Consider the following 6,106-nt stretch of genomic DNA (forward strand, 5'->3'; position numbering starts at 1 on the left):
ATTCAGATTCATGCACTAAAAACATGACAATATTTAATTTAAACTCAATTAGGAATTAATTAATTAATTGAAGTGAGAATGCTTTAAAAGGCCGCTGTTGAATTGATATTTTTCTACTGGGAGCTACCTAAACGTCTAAAAAACGTCTAAGTGTTTGTATTGAATGCATTGAATTTTTTTATATTTCGCGTTTATTTATGCATTGAATTTTCACGCTTTAAAATGCAGAATATTAGTGAAGCTGCTAGGGCTTTTAAACGTAATGAAGCGCGTTCGAAGAGCCCAAGAAAGTGTTGAGGAATGTTATGGAAGACGTAGATTGCAGAGATCAAGTGCAATAATAAGTATTGGCAGTAGGCAAGGGGAACTGCCAAAATCAAACATTCCCGATAAAACTCCCCGATTAGAAATGTAGCATGGCGACCTCCACGTGATATTTCTCGGGTAATGCTAACAGCCATGCATTTTAATTTATTGTATGTAAAACATCCTTATTTTGTTCTTAAATGTTAAGTACTTTATCACAAATGTTAATTAATATAGAAATTGATTTCAATGATGCTGATCACCAAAAAATATTTCATTTGGCGATAAAACAAATTTCTGTGTTCTTGAAAATGAAAGACTTTTTGAGGGTTATTATCTCACAAGGAGGGGTTTAAAGTTTATAGTTTATATTTTTTAGTTTATAGTTATAAAGTTTATAGTTTATATTTTTTAGTTTATAGTTATAAAGTTTATAGTTTATAGTTAGGGTTTAAAGTTTATACTTTTTAATAATAAATTTTCTTTCTAAAACTTTCAGAATTTCTAGCATTAACTAATTTATATTATACACATTTAGTTGAATTTAGGTGAGTAACTGCAATATTTGATAATTTATTTTGCTAATTTGTTTCTCATTTAGCTAATGTTTTGATTTTTTCACCATGTACAATCTAAATTGCTAATATACTTTTTTAAAAGCCAATAAGAACATTGATAGAATTCTTCTACATAAGTACAATAATATGTCTTTGATGATAAAATACTATGTCTTTGATGATAATATACTATGTCTTGGTGCCAGAACATTGTGTTCATTGGCGAGCGAGCGCAGAGAGCCATGGTTCACGGCGTGTACCACATAGGATGGCGTAGCAATTCTCGGGGGTTGGCGAGCGTTAGCGAGCAGGGGGCGGAGCCTCCTAGTATAGTAATAATAGTAGTAATAATTATAATAATAACTATATTGCTTTAAATATATCACAGTGTATTCTTATTAATGATATTGAAATAGCTATTTTCTGACATGAAAACAGCTGTATAAGATTAAATTATTTTTGGAACGAACCATATAATACTAATCTTTCTTAAGTAGAAAATAAGGAGGCATGTCATGTTTCCCATCGAATAAATCCTACAATAACGGAATTAGGAAGCTATTACATCAACGAAGCTCTTTTTTTCTGATGAAAGTAAATCTTCCTTTAATTCTTTTATTGATCACAGAGCAAAATGTGCTTGAGAAATTATCAGACATAATTGTATTATAATTGCTTTATAAATATTCATAATTTAAAACATACATTACATTAAGAGCCGAATTGTATTAAAAATAATTATATAGCAAGAAAAGTTCAAGAATAAATATTTTCTTATATGCAATATACTAACTAGATGAATTTTTATATCAATAATGAATTTTTGTTTCTTTTTTATGGTGAATTTAATGTTAATTCACTCCTTTACAGTTCATATAGAATTTTATGAAGTAGGTTTATAGGTTCCAGAAAGTGTGTTAAAATATGTCACCAATGAAATTATTTTTCGGTATTTATTTATTTAATTTAAATTATAATTTGAAGCAATTGATTGATGCTATTGCTTTCTATCACATCTGACTTAAAAGTTCACGGAGAAAATTTCTGGGAAAACTTCTGAACTATAAAGATGCTACTATACTCTGATAAAAAACCATAATTCTGGTAATAATACCAATGGTATTTAAACCATTTATTTGGTAATCATTTCATTGGTAACCATTCATTTATTCATATGGTAACTGTTTTACCGAAAACTCTGGTTTTATAATTCTTAGTTGTATTACAGTTTTTATTACTACACATTTAGTAAAAAATGAAAAACTGGAAAGTAAATTTAACAAAATAAATGGTTTTCATGCCATGCTCAAAGTTGATAAAACTGCGAAATTTTACCTCATTTACTAAATTTACACACATATTTTGAAATAATATTTTATTTTTGATTTTACCAAAATCATTACCGTGCTTTTTGGTGATCCGATAGAGTCAGAAACATGGTAAATTTTGCCCTATTTTGGTAGCTTCGACTGAATTTTCATCTCAGTGTAGTTATTTGCAGTGAGGATAAGAAACGGCTTTTTTTGTTAAATTATTTAATACTTTCATTCAGCAAATGATTCAGTAAATGGAAGGGCGATGATACTCCATTTATCCAGATATTATAGATTTTCGATATTTTATGCCTTTTTAAAATTTTTATTTACGCTTAAATTTAAAAATATAAATACAGAGTAAATTTATCAATAGAGCAAGAACATTTTTTGACTATTATTTCAAACGAATCAATAAATTGAAAATTTAATAACACCTGCTTTTAAATATATTAGAAGAATAAAATGTGATTTTTGAATAAATTTTGAAAATGACTGTATGTATTCTTTTATTTTCGTGCGGCTTCTCATTTTCAAAAGTGAGTGAAGGACACAAAAAAATATTAAAATGGCATAAACTTATTCATTATACGCGAGTATAACTCGGTAATGGTCATTAAAATAGTTGTGCATCTTGGATTTTTCTTCAAAAATTTAAAAAAGGCAATTTTAGCATTCATAAACGAAATCCATCCAATTGTCGTTACATTTCGCTTAGATAAAATTGTTCTTGAAGCTAATAATTTTTTTTGGACATTTTTTCAAAAAGTTTATGCATCAAATATCTGTATGTAGATTTGTTAAAAACAAAATACTTTTCTTATACAATGAAGAGGCTTAGCGGGCTATTCATAGGCTTGAAAAAGCTTCTCAAAGTAGCATGAAGTTTCGATTTCCTAAATTTATAGGAAGGAGGTGAGAGGTCACTTACACTCTTTATAATATGAAATACAAAAGATTTTCCCTTCATTTTAGTCCTCTCTATTCATCGTATTCCCCTAGTCAACGTTATCACAAAAGCTTTTCACTGTAGGTTTAGTGCTATTTTCATATTTATGTAGATGGTTTCATTACAACTCAGTATGTCATTGATTGTATCGATTGGGTTCCTCTTATCATAGTACTTTGTGCTGCATTTCATTTTATTTTTTATAACCCCCTATTATATTTCCTTTATTTAGGTTTGCAGTAAGGAATATAATCATTCTTTATCGACCCGGAGAAAAAAAATTCTGGTAAAATTACCGTGCTGTATGATAATAATAATTCTAGTAATAAAACTATAAGTCTGGCAATGAGAATCAAGATACACTAATTGGTATTTAATTACCAAATTGATGGTATTTAAACCATCAATTTGGTAATTTTTCCAATCATATGTAAATGGTATACCAGAAATTCTGGTTTTTAAAATTGCAGTTTTTTTTACCACACATTTACTAAAAAAAAAATAAATGAAAAAATTTCAACGAACAGACGATTTTTATGCCATGATCTAAGCCATTGTAATAAAATTACTAAGTTTTATCACATATTGGAATTTATTGTTAATTTTACCAAAATTATTTCCAAAGCGCTTTAGTAAAATTACCGAGCTTTTTAGTGCTCTCACAGAGCCAAAGACACGGTAAATTTTATCGTATTGTGGTAGTTTTGATCATGCTTTTTTTCCGTGCATTAGTTTACCTTAAATTTTTTAACCTATAACATCAATTTTTTTTGTATTTCTAAAATAATTTGGGTAATTCCCAAAGTTGTTTTAGTTTTTAATTTTAGGAATTCTCTACAATCTAAAAATGTCATTAACAAATTGTTTAAAGAAAACAAATTGTTTCAAGATATGTCTTGCAAAAGCCATGCATTGATATAGATGGAAGAATGTAACAGTTTAATTCATTTGAAAAGTATTTATTATACAAAAATGATTTGAAAATTAAGAGACATATTTAAATTACCCAGATCACTGGAAAAAATATTATAATTGTATAAGCTATTGATACGATTGTGTTTACAAAATGGGTGGGCAAATGCAATTTCATTTCTTCATTAGAAGAATCGAAGCCCGCTTAACATTGCAGAATGACAAACTGAAGGTATTTAAAATTTTATATCATAATGAAAGACATGATTCCAAGTAATCCATATACTAAATTCTTATTATGTGTTATCTTTTTTACATAAATCAAATTTTTACAAACTAAACTTTAATACTAAAAAATTACTAGAAAAAGTGTGAAATTGCTTCAAGTTTAAGCATATAATTCTATTTAATTTTAAAGCATCTTCTGCTCCAAATGTTCATCTCGAGTTCATATTATTTGTACCGTACTGAATGTCATATTTAAAGTATAATTATACATGGCGTTAAAAATTCTGGTAAAATTATGTGCGTATAGTTAAGTAATGACATTTCTGGTGAAGAAAACAATAAATCTGGTATTAAATACCAAAATACACGACATTCAACACATTGATATGATAATTTTTCCGTTTAAAACGTAACGATTTACCGGAAATTCTGGTTTTCAAAATTATAGTTTTTATTACCACAGATTTAGTAAAATATACGAAACTGATTAGTAAATTTAACCGAATAAATGATCTTTACTCTCTAAGACAGTGATTATCAACCACTGTGCCGCGGCACTTTTGTGTGCCACCAAATTCTTAAAATGTGTCACCAAATATTAGAAATGATACAATAAAAATTATAATGCTTTTTATATACAGGGTCTTTATAATTAAAGTTCCATTTTGAAATGGCTATAAAAATAAAACTACCCGACCAAATGTCATCAAACTTGGTAAATGTCTATAAGAAGTCATGGGATTTTAGTTCCCGCAAAAAAGAAAAAAGAAAAAAAAATGGTTTAAAAATTTACCACCAGCGGAAAACGGCGCTGTATGCAATAGTGTTAAATAAATGTGAAATATGCAAATTTGTTTTACACGTCATGTGACTTTGCAGTTACAAAAGTGAGGCGCCTTGTCTGAGCTGTCAGTGTTCTGAGTCGATAATGTCTGTTACCATGCAAGATCGTGCTTTGCTCGTGAAATGTTACTATGAATGCGACAGCAATGAACGTAGGGCTTTACAAAAGTTCCGTACTGTAAGAGGAAAACGCCGAGGTCCAATGACACCGCAAGGTTTACGGCAAATTTACGGTAAAAGACGTGTAAAACAAATTTGCATATTTCACATTTGTTTAACACTATTGCATGCAGCGCCATTCTCCGCTGGTGGTGAATTTTTGAACTTTTTTGTTGTTGTTTTTTTTGTTTTGTTGCGGGAACTAAAATCCCATGACCTCTTATAGACATTTACCAAGTTTGATGACATTTGGTCGGGTAGTTTTATTTTTATAGCCATTTCAAAGTGGAACTTTAATTATAAAGACCCTGTATTTTTGTTAGATGAATCGACCAAACTATAATTTACTATATTACAATCTTCTATCATAAAACACAAAAGGGTTAGTATGCTTATAAATATAAAAAAAGGAGAGTTTGCTTTTATTTCTACCAAAATTTTTTACCAAGTTACATTTTAAAGAAATTTTTGTTGTTACATTCAATACAGCCCTTTTTCAAAGCACTTTGTTTTTGTTAAAATGTTTCCTATAAGTACCCCAGAAAAGAAATAAATATAACTGCTTTAAAAAAGCAAAAGTTTTAATTATAAATAAATTAAAATGCACCTTCATATATACTGGCTCTATCAGGCACTAAGGAAAAAAGTAGGTATCAGAATAACATAGCTTCTACAACGAGAGTCCTAAGTGAAAAGTATTAACACTGAGAAAAGTTAAAGAAGAAAATATAACCACTAATGGAAATTTATTGGCTACTTGTTGGCGCAATATAAATTAATATCCTTTTTTATGATGGGTCACTATCGGAAAGTTGAAAACAGCCGATATTGGTCCATTA

Source organism: Parasteatoda tepidariorum, chromosome 4, assembly GCF_043381705.1.
Source record: "Parasteatoda tepidariorum isolate YZ-2023 chromosome 4, CAS_Ptep_4.0, whole genome shotgun sequence".
Classification (NCBI taxonomy): Eukaryota; Metazoa; Arthropoda; class Arachnida; order Araneae; family Theridiidae; genus Parasteatoda; species Parasteatoda tepidariorum.